This window comes from Hirsutella rhossiliensis, assembly GCF_020360975.1.
Source record: "Hirsutella rhossiliensis strain HR02 chromosome Unknown scaffold00008, whole genome shotgun sequence".
Taxonomy (NCBI): Eukaryota; Fungi; Ascomycota; class Sordariomycetes; order Hypocreales; family Ophiocordycipitaceae; genus Hirsutella; species Hirsutella rhossiliensis.
Window position 1 is genome coordinate 2,109,927 of NW_025408674.1, and position 17,193 is coordinate 2,127,119.

Sequence of the window (17,193 nt, forward strand, 5' to 3'; positions counted from 1 at the left end):
ACCTATCAAACCTCACCGCATGGTCTAGATAGAAAAAGAATAACAAGAACAACATGATCACCGATCAAAGACCCAACTGAGCCTCAGTTAGCCTATCCACAATATAGCTATATATCTTAGAGTTCTCGCGAAGAGAGATATAAGAAGTATATAAAAATACACGATAGTAAAATTAAAAGTAAGGGGTCGGATAGGTAAGGTAGAGAGATTTAATTCTTATAGGAGTAGTAATAAAGGTAAGGGAGTAATTATTATATTTCCTTAATTCTCCTTCTTTCCTCTATCTAACACCCCTCTTTATACCTATCTAGTATCTTAATTAATAAAGAAGATCCTACTTAAAGAAGCTATTAATATCCTTTCGACTACTAAGCTTTTTACCGGTTTTTCCCCTCTTTTCTAGCCGTTACCGGTATATCTATCTTATCTTTCGCTACCTCTATAAGAAGCTATCACTACTTTTACTTCCCTTCTTACCCCTACCCTCCTCTCTATACCTCTTTTTAGCTCCTTTCTTAAAACCTATTTTTTAGCTTCCTAGGTCCCTTATACTAAGGGATATCTCCGAGAACTATAAAATTAGGCCACGCTTTACGATATACCCCCTTAGCTATAGCCTATCCTTATAGAAAGGGTAAAGCTAAATACCTAGGCCGGTAAGCGTATAAAGGAGGTCTTAGTCTATACTTATCCCCTACTTAAGAAATCCGGGTTTTAGCCCTAGGCTCTTTTAGACCTACTTTAGGAAAAGGGGCCTTAAGGAGGAAATTAAGTCCTATAAGAAAGGGGGGCTTCTCTAAGGATAAGTTCTTAAAAAGGGGGCCTTTAAGAAGAATAAGTCCTAATTAAGCTAGGGGCCCTCCTTTAGGATAAGTCTAAATTCCTCTCTTTAGCTATAGACGTCTCCTTCCTCCTACGTACTATTAGCTTATAAGAGCGCTACTAGGAGGTACGGGCTAATAAAGCACTCGGGTATATAGTACTAATATATCGGTAGGGTATTAGTAGGGAATCGTGCCTACCCCGCTTATATATTATAGACCGCTCGCTACTCTAACTAAAGAGGAGAAATCCCTCTTCTTATAAGCTTTAGTCTTATAACGAGGAGAATATAATATATATAGCTTAGTACCTTATTACGACTACGGTCTAGCGAACCGCGGGGACTAATAAATATTACGAGGTCACGTAACGTAGGGAGCAAGGAATATTAGATAGACCGACGGGCTAATTAAGTTTAGAGCGACGGGTTACTCTAGCGCTCTAACGCTCTACGGCTAGGATCGTAGGATCGCTCTAGCGCTCTAGCGCTCCTAAATGACGGGATTACCTAGCGCCCTCGGCGATCTAGGGAAGCTCTCGAGATATATAAGGAAGGAACGGAACGCTCCTTTAGATAGATAGCTCGATAGCTTTTAATATATTATAATTATTATAATCTCTATTACGATCTTATCTCTAATTCTAATTACTTAATTACCTAGTTATAGTCTACGGTCTACGACCTCTAACTTATTACTAACGTAATATACTTATTATTACTTAGACTACGCCCTATTATATCTATTAATATAAACCCCTTAATAGGTTTATCCTTTAGGAATAACGCTAGTCGTTATACGTTAAAAGCTCTTATTTAGTATAATACTACGTTACTCTAAGCAATATCGTAACTATTAATATGCCTATATAGTAAGCTAGATTAACTAACTCCGGAACTACTATATCGCCTTAAGATATAATGCGCGAGATTATTACCCTTCGATATAAGGTATAGTTACTTAGGAACGGAGGAGGCAACGGATAAGTTAGGGACCTTAGAGAAGTAGTTAAACTAAAATAGCTAGGACTATTCGATAGTACTTATAGTATACTTCGAAACTTTCTTACCTAACTTAAGGCCTACTACCGGTTTTACCCTACTAAACTCTTAGACCTAGTCAAAAAGGTACTCTACGTAGGAAATTATTTATCTAAAACGGCACTCGCTTAGTTTAGACCTATTATAAGGGACTTTCTCGATAACTAACTAGCACGACGAGATAACGAGATAGACGAAGTCTTTACTAGTTTCTAAGGATTCGAAGAAGCTATTATAAAGGTATTTAGAATAACTAACGAGGAACGAGAAGCCGAATAAAAACTTTAAGAACTCTAATAAAGGATCTTAGTATTAAATTATACTACGAAGTTCCGTTAAGTTACCTTAAAGCTTAATTAGGACGATAAACCTCTTATATTACGATTCTACGATAGGCTTAAAGAAGAAGTTAAGGACGAACTCTATAAGGAAAATCGACCTAATAACCTCTTAGACTATATTACTATAGTAATACGAATCGACGATAGATAGTATACGCAACGCTAAGAAAAGAAATAAAGAAGAGGAAACTAAAACCCTTCTTATAGGAATAACTTTAACTAACGCGCTAACTATAAAAAGAAGCGCGAAACTCCTATTACTTACGCCTATATAACTAACCTAGGTAGGATAGATCTAGACGTAATATAGAAAAGTAAAGGAAAGTGTTTTAATTATAGAAAACTTAGATATTACTTTAAAGAATATAGATAACCTTATAAGGAAAAGAAAACCTACTAGGCACTAGCCCTAAAAGGTAAGAAATACCTAAACGCTACTAATAGATAGGAACTAAAGTATAAACTCCTTAGTTAGACTATATACTATAACGACGAATATACGGTATACTTAAGCGAAAAAAACGGTACTAGATAGTTCCTAAAGCTATTAAAGAAAACCCTTATAATAATATAATAAAGGGATCCTAAAATATAGAAATAAGTTAAATTCGTAGAACCGGAATACCCTTATTTTAAAGGAGTCTCCCGAGACTAGATTAGGAAGAACGGCAAATAATTCTAGGAAGATATATAAAATAAAAATCGATAATAACGATAGGTAGTCTATAAACAATATAATAAAGAAGATATAGACATAGCCCTTATACTTACGAAACTCAGATAATAACTTAAAGAAGAATAACGAAGTATCGACGATATAAGCTCTAAAGAATAAGAAATACCTAGAGAAACGGAAGATAAGAACGAACTTATACTACTACCCTTACTACTAAGGGAAAATACTACGATTAGAGAACACGCTCTATACTTTAAAGAATTTAAAGAAATACTTAAAATTAAAACCTAATAAATACCTTAAATTCTTACGGAAAACTAATAAGCTATATTAATTCGATATTAACCGGCACTACGTAGAGGAGACTATACTATAGCTATTACTATAGTCGATACCTTTATAGCTCTATAACGAGAATAGTAACTATAAGGAGAATTTAGAGATAATCTATAAATACTACTTACTTATAAGCACTATAAGTATATTTTATAGATATTATACGTCTACCTAGATTATATAATATACTTCTAGATAAAGGCACGATACGACGCCTTCCTAGTTAGGTTTAAAGGATAAGTACTTTCGAAACCCTACTTAAGTATAGAACTAGACTACTAGAAAATCGATTAACGCTACCTAAACGACTAAGTTATATTATTAGAACCTAATTACGGTACGCTACTTAAATGCCGCGATAATTACGGTTTATTAATAAGATATCTTTTAAAGATATATAAAATCTATAAATACGCTAAAATAAAGGAATAATATAACGCTACTCGCTTTAAGGTATCTAAACCCTTAATCTTTTAAAGACTTACGTAATAAGTTAAATACGATAAAGAAGATTATAACGAATATATATACCTAAACTATAGAGTTTATAAATACGAAAAAGTATAAGTATAGTATAAACGATATAACGGTATACTAAAAGATTATTAGTAATATATACGAAGGCTATAAGCCGTATTTAACTAAGGAAAAATCGATATAGAAATACTATATAAAAAATAAAAAGATATAGAACGAAAACTTAACCTTTAGTACGAAAATAAATAAAATTACGAAGTATAGTACGTAATTAACTATAAAGTAGTATAATATAAACGATATAGCGTTAAGAAATAAGAAATCTTCGATTAGCTATAAGAAATTAGTCTCTTAAGCCCTAATATAATACTATACGACGAAAATATAAAGAAACGATATTAATAATAAATTAAAGAAGAATACCTAAATAAAACGAATAAGGACTAGGTAAAAAACGAGGTACGCTATCTATAAAAGGGCTATAGACTAGCACGATATAATAAGATCTAAGGACCCTATATATAGTAACGGTAAGCTATAGCGACTAAATAGTATTAGATATTTAAATCGCGGGATATTATATACGTATACTTTTAGACTATAGCGCGATAGGCAATTACGTTTTACCTAAAGTCGTTAATTGTTACCGACTTATATAGAGATATAAGATAGATCTATATAAACTTACGAATATTAAAGGAGAGGCCTTTAACTATAATAACGGAATTATTAATATAGAGATTAATTACCTCGATATTAATATCTAGGGCCACGATAAATAAGTTAACTTCGATATTATAGATATTAAAGAATATAACCTTATATTAGGGCTTCTATAGCTATAGGAGAGCAACCTACTAATTAACTAGAAAACTAGCTAGCTACGTTAGAACGAAAACGTAAGTTTCTAGGACTAGTAGATTTAGAAGAAAGTAAAATTTTACGATAATTTAGCTACTAAATAAGATAAAAGGGATAACCGTTTAAGTAAATTATTACGGGCTTTAGCGATATAAATAAAAATAGTAACCGAACCGGCGGATATAATAAAATCGACTAATAAGACCTACGTACTAACTAATACGGCTATATAACCTAGTATCTAATATAAATAGAATAAAGGATATAATATAAAGATTTAAAGAGTTATTACTACTCTAAGGAAAGACCTTAAATAAATTAATAAAGAGCTTAAGTTAAGGGAAACTAGCTCTTAAGAGAAAGAATAAAGCCTATAAGATAGAATAAAGAATATCCCTTAAGAATACTAGAAATACGATAAACTCTTTAAGGAAGAACTTAAGATAGGGTTACCTAAATATAGCTAATAGGACTACGAAATTTATCTTAAGGATAGAATAACGCCGACGTTTTATAAGATCTATAACCTAAACGAAAAATAACTATAAATGCTACGCGACTACCTCGACGAGAATCTACGAAAGGGATATATATAAACGTTAATATCTAAAGTAGGCTACCTAGTTATATTTATTCTAAAGAAAAACGGTAAGCTATAACTAGTTATCGACTATAGACGCTTAAACGATATTATAATAAAGGACCGAATACTATTACTACTTATATCGGAACTATAAGATCGACTATACGGTAAAAAATAGTTTATAGCCCTCGACCTTAAAGGCGCCTATAACTTAATATATATAAAAAAGGGATATAAATAGATAATAGCCTTTAGAACGAAATTCAGACTATTTAAATATCTAGTAATACTATTTAAACTTATAAATATACTAGCTACCTTCTAATAGATAATTAATAATATCCTACGTAAATACTTAGATATCTTTATAGTAATATACCTAGATAATATCCTAATCTTCTCGGATACCCTAGAAGAATATAAGGAATACGTCTATAAGGTACTCCGCGTACTTTAAAATACGAAGTTACTAGTTAAACTAGAGAAAAGCAAGTTCTATATATAGAAAGTAGACTTCCTTAGATATACGATCTTACTAAGAGAGATATAAATATAATAAGATAAAATTAACTTAGTTAAAGAATAGCTAACGCTAAAGAACGTTAAGGACGTATAAAGTTTCCTAGGATTTATAAATTACTACTAATAATTTATTAAAGATTTCGGAAAGATTATAGTACTACTATACGACTTAATAAAGAAGGAAAAAGAATTTATATAGGACGATAAAGCTAACGAAGCTTTCGAATATATTAAAACTATAATTATATAAGAACTAGTCTTAACTACCTTCGATCTAAAATAATAAATCGAACTCGAAACCGATATATTAGACTTTACTCTAGGAGTATAAATCGGATAAAAAGATAATAAAGGAAGACTACGACTAATTATATTCTACTTAAAGAAGCTATATAGCGTAGAACTTAATTACCCTATCTACGATAAAGAATTCCTTATAATTATTTAAGCTTTTAAGGAATTTCGATACTACTTTCTTAGAAGTAAATATAAAGTTAAGGTCTATATAGACTATAAGAATATCTTATATTTTATAACGACGTAATAGTTAAACGGACGATAGATCCGATAGGCCGAATACTTATCGGAATTTAACTACGAAATAATCTATAGAAAAGGAATAGAAAACGGTCGAGCTAATACCCTTAGTCGACGAAGTAACTACGATATAGGGGCACCTATAGCAAAAGGATAGCTCTTAGAAATTAATAAAAACGGGAACTACTAGCAACGATAGCTAAATATAATATTTAAAGTATAACCCGACGACTCGATATACTAAAAGATCCTAAAATAGATAAAAGAATATAAAGCACTAAATAGATATAATATAGGATATTTAGAAGTTCTAATATATAAAAATAAAATCTAGATACTACTAGAATTACGAGATAAAGTTATATAAGATATATATAAATATTTAATATATAGATACTAGGGAATCTAAAGAATAATAGAACGGATTAAACGATAATATAACTTCCTATAGCTTAAAGAAGTAATACGATAAGTTATTAAAGAATATAAACTTTACGTATAAAGTAAAGCTAAACGATATAAACTATACGGAGAATTGCAACCGCTACTAGTACTAGAGAAACTATAGGATTTAATAGCTTTCGACTATATTATAAAGCTACTACCGTTAAAAGAACCTATAACTAACGTTAAGTACGATAGTATATTCGTTATTACTAATAGATTAACGAAGTATAGATACTTTTTACTATATAAAGAAGTAAGTAATATAAAAGAGCTAGTATATATATTCCTATAAATAATTATTAGTAATTATAGACTACTAAACGAGATTATCTTTAATAGAGGAAGCACGTTTATAGCTAAATTTTAGTAAGCTCTTATAGTATAATTAGGGACGAAATATAAGCTTAGTATAGCTTATTACCTATAAATAGATAGATAAATAGAACGACTTAACTAAACGCTTAAATAATATTTACGATACTATATTAGTTATAAATAAAACGATTAGGTTAAATAGCTATTAATAGCGTAACTAGCTTATAATAGCTTAGTTACGGAAATAACTAAGCTCTTACTAGTATACGCTAATTATAGATATAACCTAGAAGTATTTAAGGTTACTCGAAAAGGACTATAAGTAGAACGAGCGATACTATAAGTAGATTAGCTACGAAAATTATATAAAGAAATATAATAAGAACTTTAATTCGTTAGAGAACGAATGTCTACTTACTATAATCGGAAAAGATTATAAGGACTAATCTTTTAAGAGGGAGATATAGTCTACCTTATACGACGAAATATTAAAATAAAACGACTAAATAATAAATTAGATTTTAAGAAACTTAGACCGTTTAAGGTTAAGAAAACTATTTTAAAAGTTAACTATAAACTTTCGCTATTAATAATAATATAGATATACCTAATATTTTATATCTTATTATTAAAACTAGTACTACGAAACGCTAAACTATAGGATAAAATCGAAGTCAATAATAATTAGGAATATAAAGCCGAATAAATACTAGATATAAGAAAATAAGGTTAGTAATAAGAATACCTTATTAAGTAGAAGGGATATAGACTAGAGGAAAATACCTAGGAACTACTTAAGCATTTAACCTACTACGGCTCTCTACTCCGATAGTTCTACTAAGCGAACCCTTAATCGGAAATATAGGGTTACTAAGAATAGCATCCTAGTCTAATACGTCTAAGGCACTAAACGATTAAACCTCGCTAATAGCAATAGTTTCCTTATTCGATAAACGAACTAATTCGTCTCGAGAAGAACGCGTTATACTATCTTCTTTATTAATAGCTTATATACCCCGCTAAAATAACTTACTACCTCGGTCCTTTAAGAAACGCTTCTATTTCCTAATCCGAGCTAGGCGAGCTATCGCTTCCTCTAACGCTTCTTTTGCTTTCCGTTCGTCCGAATTAATCTTTTACTATTAATTTATAATACGACGAACTAGAAAAGAAGGAATATTAGTAAAAAGAACGATAGGAAAGGAAAGGGATAAAACGAACGGGCGGACGCTATATTACAACTATTATAAGAACGGCCTATAGAGGTATATTTAGAATATCGATTAAAACGCTCGCCGACTTTATAAGTTAGGCTTAACTAAAAATAACGGGAGTAAGGTATAATTTTAATACTATAGATCTTAGTCTAGGATACTAGCTCCGATCGTTAACGCGATTTATCGGAATTATAGGAACGGGATTTTTAAATATAACTAAATATACTATTAGCAGTATATCCTAAAAGGATAAAAGAATAAGGGACGATATACTTACGCATAACGCGATAAGGGTATATTTATATACGGCGGCTAAAGTAGTAGGTCTTAGGGATAAGACTAAAAGGAAGGGAGGCATCCTATTACGACTACGGTCTAGCGAACCGCGGGGACTAATAAATATTACGAGGTTACGTAACGTAGGGAGCAAGGAATATTAAACGGACCGACGGGCTAATTAAGTTTAGAGCGACGGGTTACTCTAGCGCTCTAACGCTCTATAGCTAGGATCGTAGGATCGCTCTAGCGCTCTAGCGCTCCTAAATAACGGGATTACCTAGCGCCCTCGGCGATCTAGGGAAGCTCTCGAGATATATAAGGAAGGAACGGAACGCTCCTTTAGATAGATAGCTTAATAGCTTTTAATATATTATAATTATTACGATCTCTATTACGATCTTATCTTTAATTCCGATTACTTAATTACTTAGTTATAGTCTATAGTCTACGACCTCCGACTTATTACTAACGTAATATACTTATTATTGCTTAGACTACGCCCTATTATATCTGCTAATATAAACCCCTTAATAGGATTATCCCTTAGGAATAACGCCGGTTATTATATACCTCTAGCTATCTTTATTACTTAACTAATTATACCGTAATATATATTCCCTTATAATTTCTAAAGCTTCCCTTTTTAGTTACCTAGTAAAGATAGCTACTTAGAGAAGACTATATAACGCTCCTATAGCGCGATATAGTAGTTAACTAGTCGAGGCTTCTTCGTTACGTATATTAAGTATCTACTTAAGAGATAAAAAATAGGAAGATATATCCTTAGAATAGACCCCTACTATAGATAGCGTTATAACTATATTAAAGATATCGCTACTCGTAAGCGTAAGATAACTATCTCGTAAGGAAAAGCTTATAGCCCTATAAGCGCGCGTTAAGGAGCTAGAGGAGACGAAACGCTTATAAGATCGCGTTATATAATTAAAGGAGGAAATTACTAAACGCGCTAGTACTATCGCTATCCGTTTAAGGAAGCGTCGACGGTCCTACTCCCTTAAATCGGACGGCAATCGCGGTAGCGAGGTTAAGATTAAAAATATCGCTTAATTATCTTAACCTACTAATATATAGAAACGTCTAGACTAGACTTACGATCTAGAGGACGCCTTTAGGGTAGCGCCTAAACGTTTTCGTCGCGACGAAATAAAGATCCTCTATATAGTAGATTATATATATAGCGACTATAAAGTAAGATAGCGCCGATACCTTAAAGAATAGACGCTAATCGACTAGACTAAATATAGTATAGATTAAGTATACTTTAAAGAATAGATACTTATCTTAATTAAGGATACTATAAATAAGGAGATATTATTAGCGATATAATTAAAGGAGGCTCGCTAATAAGAAGGCTAGTCCCTTTTAGAGTTTAGCTTATACTTTAACTTTTTAAAGAGGTATTTTAAACGCTTATTAAAAAAGGCGCGTACTCTTACGTTTTTCGCTAAGCTAAAGCTATAACTTCGAAACTAAATTAACCTTTATTCGATACCTATTTATACTTATTAACGGGAAGAGCTTATATAAGTCGCTTAATAATATTAGGATACTACTACTAATAAGAGGCGATATATTAATACTACTTTTACCCTTAAAAGAACCGGGAATAGAAATAGTACTATACCCTAAGGTAGTATATATAGGGGGAGGAATTAAAGAGGCTAATAAGCTAGGCCGAATTATTAAGGAAATACTATTAATTCGACTAATAACTAATAAGCTAGTAATATACCTATTAAGGGCTAAACTAAGGGACGTTATTAAGAAAGAGGATCTTTTACTTAATTAAGAATTATATATTTCTAATATAATAAGCCGGGATACCTATCTATAGAATATACTAATTCTTTAAAGGTAGAAACCTTAGTAAAGACTCTTAGACTTAATACTATAAAATAAAGAAAAGGTAAGATATTAAGGTAAACGCCTCTCCCTTAGTAAACTTAATACTTATAGGATAGTTACTTAAAACTCCTATAACGATATTAAGGCGAAACCTTACCGAAGTCCCTATATACTTAGATACTTATAATACCGTTAACCTTATAGATATATACTTTACTTAATAGTAGGGATTACTATAAGTAGCGCTATTATACCCTAAGTTATTAGGGCTTAATAATAGTAAGGTAAAGGAGTATAAAATATAGTTAGTACCGCTTTAAATAATAAATATAAGGGGCACCGAAAAGATAATTACTTATTTCTATATTAATACTAATAAGTTAACGCTAAATAATTAGGTATTAATCCTTTTATTAGTTACTACCTTAGAGGATAAACGTATCTATATTATCCTATAGAAACGATAGTAGTAGTTTAAGTATTAACTAGGTAGCGAAACCCTATAAAATCCCTATAGATTCCTTTAAGAATATAGGAACGAGGTAAGAGTATATATAATAGCGCTTAATCTTAAGCTAATCCTACTATTAGATAAAGATAAGGATAAAGGGATTTTATAAGAAGACTAAGCTAAAATCCTACTAACTCTCTACTAGTTTAAAGATACCTTCTTAGCTAATAAATCTAACTTATTACTAGCTAGAAAAGGAATAGATTACTTACTTAATTTAATCCTTAATATAGAACCCCCTTATAGACCGATTTACCCTTTATTATAAAGGGAACTCTAAGTATTACGTAACTAGATCTAAGACGCGATAAGAAGGAAAATAATCTAGGAGTTAAAGAGCCTAGCTAAGGCGCTTATCCTTTTTATTCTAAAAAAGGATAGTACCTTATGGCTATATATAGACTACTAAGGACTTAACTAGGTTATATAAAAGAATTAGTACCCTTTACCCTTTATTTTAAAGATTATTAACCGCTATTAAGGAGCTAAGTATTTTTCTAAGATTAATATACGGAATATATATTAACGTATTTAAATTTAAGAAGGAGATAAATAAAAGACCGCTTTCTAAACGCGTTATAGATATTTTAAATACCTAGTAATGCCCTTTAGACTTACTAACGTACTAGCTACGTTTTAGAGCTATATCTATTAAGCGCTCGAGGGGCTTATAGATATAATCTATATAGTCTACCTCGATAATATCCTTATATACTTTAAAATAAGAGAAGAATATACTAAATACTTAAAATAAGTAATAGAAAGGTTAAGGGCTATAAAGCTCTATATAAAACTATTAAAGTATATCTTCTATTAATAGTTAGTTAAGTTCCTTAGGTTTATTTTATCTATCGATAGGGTATCGATAGACCCTCGATAGGTAGAGGCAATAGCCTAATAGCCTAAACCTATAACCTACTATAATATTTAGGTTTTCCTTAGGTTCTATAATTTTTACTAACGATTTATATATAGGTACTTAGGAGTTATAGCGCCCTTAACTATATTACTAAAGGGGAGTAAGAATAGGAAGAAGCTAGGGAGTATAGAGCTAAACCTTACTAAAAGGGCAGCGTTTTAAGCTCTTAAGGATGCTTTTTAAGGAGCCCTACTCCTTTAATATTACGATCTAGAAAGACGTATTTATATTAAAATAGATATATCGTAATTTACGATAGTAAGGATTATCTCTTAACCTAATAATAAAGGACGTTACTATCTAATTATATTTTAGTTAAGGAAGTTTACTAAAGCTAAACTTAATTATAGTATTTTAGACTAAGAACTATTTGCTATCGTTAAGTTATTTAAATACTAGCGATATTATATCGAAGGGGCAGCGTATAAAGTAAAGGTATTATCGGACTACTATAACCTCTAAACGTTTATATACTAGACCTCCTTAAATAAGAGGTAAGTAAGATACCCTTTTAAGTTCTAAGCTATAAAAAGCCTAGACTATTCCCTATTATACCTTTTATAATATACTACGATAACCTAGGCGATATAAATAGCTATATAAGTATTATTTACTTTAGGTTAAAAGCGCTAGTTTATAAAGCCCTAGATATAGTTATAATTTAGGTAAATCTATTCGCCGCTATTTATAAGAAGGCCGACGCTAACCTCTTACTTAGCTAGTATACTGCCCTTACTAAAGTGCCCGCTAGCTTTATTTATTAGTTTACTTTCGCTGCCTACCTCCTAGATAACTCGCTTAAGCTCGCTATAGTATATTAAAGAGCCGCTTATATTAGCCCCCTATATACGCTAATAGCGGCCCGCCCTTATATAGCTAACGTAATAGCCTATTTTAACTTATTAAACTAGAAGTTTACTAATATATACTTAGGCGGATTCTAGAACCTAAGGCTAACTATATAAGTACTAGTAGTAGTAATCTATAACTAAATTCTAGCTTCTTATAATAAACTAGCTATAATACTTTTAGTAAAATCGGCCTTAAATAACGCCTATAGCGTGCCTATCTATAAAGCCTCTAATATATAGGATGCCCTAGCTAACGTACTAATAGGCCTTAAGTAACTAATAAAGGAGGAAGCTAAGGAAGAGATCCTTCGCCTTACCCCTACCCCTATAGTATAATACGGTCGGTTACTAGGTTAGCCTTATTATATCCCTAGCCTTATTTATTTTATTACTAGCTTAGCTATAGAGCGCTCCTAGTTATAATTAGTTTTCCTTAGCTTAGCTATACTATACCTCTAGCCCTACTTATTTATTACCTTAGTTTAGCTACCTAGCGCCCTTAGTCTTAGTAGTATTTTACTCTTAGCTTAGCCGCCTCGCGCCCTTTATATTAGTTATACTAAGTTATATTCTAGATAAGATATAAGTTATTCCCTATACTAACCTTAGAAATCTATATAACTTTACTATAATTTTATATTAGCGCGACTCCCGCTTAAATACCGCGGGAAACTAATAAGGACGTCGGTTAATTCTTTCGCCCTAAGTATTTATTATAGGATACCCTATAGTCGATAATCTAGTTACCTATAACGATATCTACTTTTCTTAAAGAAGTTACCCTTAACTCTTTAAGGCTCTTTATAGAAGAAGGAACTTAGAAGCTACTAAGTAAACTCTAGGAAATTACTTAGAAATCCTAGAAATAATAACTAAGTAGATTATATAGATATTTTATATAGATTTCCCCTAGGAATATATTATATAGGGAATATACTACGATTTCCTAAGTAATAATAGTTCCTTAAGAACTATATTAATATTTCCTTAAGAAGTTACTATAAGAATATAGTAAGGGAATTATAGAGAAATACCTATACCTATCTAAGGAAAATACTAAGAAATACCGCTAATACGCTATACTATTATTATATAATTATAAGGTTAAGATATTACTTAGTTAAAACCCTAAGTAAGGTCTTATACTTACTATAGTATATATAAAGGATAGAGAACTTACTAGATCTTAAGCGGGTAAAAAAGAATATAGATAGTTATTACTACTCTTACTTTAACTTATAAGACTAATAGCTAGTTTATATATATTAAGGTATATAAGTAAAAGCGGAATTTTAGGAAATTAAGGAATTACGTAAGACTACGTAATAGAGGGGAAGAAGGAGTATAAGGTAGGATTTTCAACGGAATTTATTAGTAGTATATTAGTATATAGAAGAGGTGTTAAAGTTAATAATTCTATCTCTATCTACTAGCGGACATACTATCTTATATAGATAATTATAGCTAAACGGAAGAACCTTTCGGGACTAGATTTAGGCTGCCGTATAGCCCTAAGACTAGGGAATTCCGTAATACCTCGAGTGAATCTAGAAGTATCTTAGTTCCTCTAATATTCGTGTTTAAAGGAGGTTGGTCGTACTAGTATTCTTAAGAGGTCTTAGCTAGTATTCTAAGCTAGCTCTATTCCTTCGATTCCCGATTATACGATAACCGGCAACCCGTTTAATATATAATAACATATAAAATAATAAGCGATTCTTACTCTATAGGATAAGGTTTTATCTATAATTAATATACTACTTATTAGCTTATATAATCGGGAGAGTATATTATAGCTGCTTTATTTATAGTAGGAACACCGTTCCTTATAATAAGGGGCTAGACTTACCCCTTAAAGGCTAGCTAAATCTTCCTTTTAATAAGGAAGTAGTCTACTTAGCTTATAAGGGCCTTAAGGAGGTTTAATTCTCTTAGGACCCTTATAATCTATTCCTTTAATATAAAATTAAAGGATCTCTTTATATCTAATAAGAGGGTACTAGTAATAGCCTTTATATTAAACTCTTACTTCTTTTAGATATAGTATAGAAGAAGGAGGGCTATATCTATAGCTAACTACTATTTTTATTCCCCTAGCTATATAGGGTTTAGAAGCCTAGCTATATTAGCTAAATAGCTTAGCTAGGTAGCGTATAGCTTTTTAAGGACCTTTTCTAAGTAGTTAAGTAGACTTATAACCTTATAAGCCTTAGGGATAGTATAGTTTAACTTATTTTACTTAGGAAGTATAATTCTTATAGCTTCCTTCTACGCCTTAGGGTAGTATCCTTAGTTAAATAGAGCTTTATAGGCCCTATTAAAGACTATAAGAATAGCCTTATATATATATTAAATAAGGAGGAAGCTAAGGGAGTCTAAGCTAAGGGCTTTCTTATTAAAAGAGCTAAAAATAGCCCTCTTAATCTTAGGGTCTTTTAGCTTTAGCTAGTCTTACTTAACTATGCCCTTACTACTTATATAGCCTAGGGGCTCTTCTTTTTCTAAGCTCTAAGGGGGGCTAAAAGGAGGGATAGGGCTAGGGTCTAAGGTTAGAAAAAGGGTTATTAAGAAGGCCTTATATTTTTTATAAAGGTATTAGCTTTTACCTCTATCCCTTCTTTTATATATAAGATACTAAGAACGGTAAGGTTAGCTCTAGCCTTAATATAAGAAAAAGCTATAAAGACGTCCTTTCTTATTACTTTTATTAAGAAGCTTTCTTAGTATTGCTTTTTAGTAGCCTTAATAGTATACTTAAAGCTATTTCGGGCCTTTATAAAGCTCTTCTAGCTCTCTTTATCTTAGGCTAGCTTATAAGCTTATTAGGCTAAGCTTAGGGCTTTTTAAAAGTAAGTTAGCTCGTTAGTCTACTAAGGCTTAGATCCTTTATAAGGCTTCTTTTTTAGTATTACTATATTTAAGGCCTCTATAAGGGTTCTTATTAAAAGGGAAGCTATCCCTTTTAAGTCGTCTCTTTTTATAGCCCTTTTTATAACTATAAGGAGGTCCTATTCCTTCTTAGCTAAGTATTCTAAGAATATATTTTAATTTACTTTCCTATAATTATAAGTAGTAGGCCTAGCTAGTAGTAGCTTATTAAAGCCCTTTAAGCTAGCTTTAAAGGCTATAGGCTTATAATCTAAGCTTATAGCTTTTAAGAAGTAAAAGTTAGCTTAGGTTAGCTATTTAAAAGGGCTATAAAAAGTAAGGTCTATAACTAAGGCCCCTTTTAAGCCTTTCTTTTAATAGGTATTATAGAGTAAGTAAAAGCGTATATATAAGTACTATCTATAGGATAATATTAATAAGCTATATAAAGCTCTTTTATACGCGGCTAGCCCGCCCCTATACTTATAGGATCTAGCCCTTTATATATAACTATATAGCTTAGGCCGCGGCCTAAGCTTATTACCTATAATAGTTAAAGACTCTTATATAATACCCTCCCTTAAGCGCGGCGTAGCGCTGCCCTATTAATAGCTCCTATATAATTAAGCCTATACCGCGGGCTCTTCCCTACCCTTTCCCGTTAATAGGGCCGGCCCTACTAGCCTTATTATCTCCGCGCCTATTAGCTTAGGTAGCTAGGACCTAGCTTTATACTTATTAGCTAGCTAGCCGTTTAAATAAGGGCATAACCTATTATATACGCCCTTAAGTAGCCGGCGGCTAGTCTAGACCTATATAAGCCTTAGGTTACCTATCCCCTCTACCTTAAGTAGTATCCTTTACTAAGGGGTATATAAGGCGGTATCCCCTCTTTCCCTTTTTCTTTCCTTTTTTCCTTTCTTTAACTATAATAGTAGTATTAATAAGTAAGTTCCGCTCTACTTAAAGCGTTAGTTTATTCTTAGTTATATAAGCCGCTCTATTAATATATACTTATAGTAATAGCGGTAATAGTAATAATAGCCTTAATAATAATAATTACTTTAACTAATAAGTTCCGCGCCTTATAAAGCGAGAGGCTATATTCTATCGTGCTAACTTCCGCGATAGATATATCCGCCTCTCCCTCTCCTACCTCCTCTTTCTTAGAGCGTATAGAGTCGTTCGTCGATGCTATACTAGCCGCGGCCGATAATAACTCCGCCGCTACCGCTACTCCTACCCGCGCCGCTACTACCGCTCTTACCGCCGCCGCCGCCGCCTCTACTACGCTATTCGCTCTTACGTCGCCCCTTAAGGTAACGACGCCGTCCCCGCCGCTACCTATAACGCCCGGCCCCTCGGCCCCTACCTCCGTCTCCGCTACCCCCGTAAGTCTATAGTTAGGTAAGCGTAATAAACGTTATCCGCTAACCTCTTATAATATAAGCGCTAAGTATAGGCCGGCGCCGCCCGCTCGGCCCCCTATATATATTATATATCGTAGGAGCTCGATTACTCTAACTAGGCCGGGCGCCGCCGCGGCGGTAGCTACTACTAGTACGCGCGAGCCGGCCGCGCCTATAAGGCGGCGCCTCCTATCCTACTTACTACGGCGTTAGCTTAGAAGGCCGGCTTATATAGGTAGGCATAGGGGGCTACTAAGAAGCGCCTTACCGCCGCCGCCGCTGCCTACTATAACCTCCGCGCCCTCGAGCGATAGGGC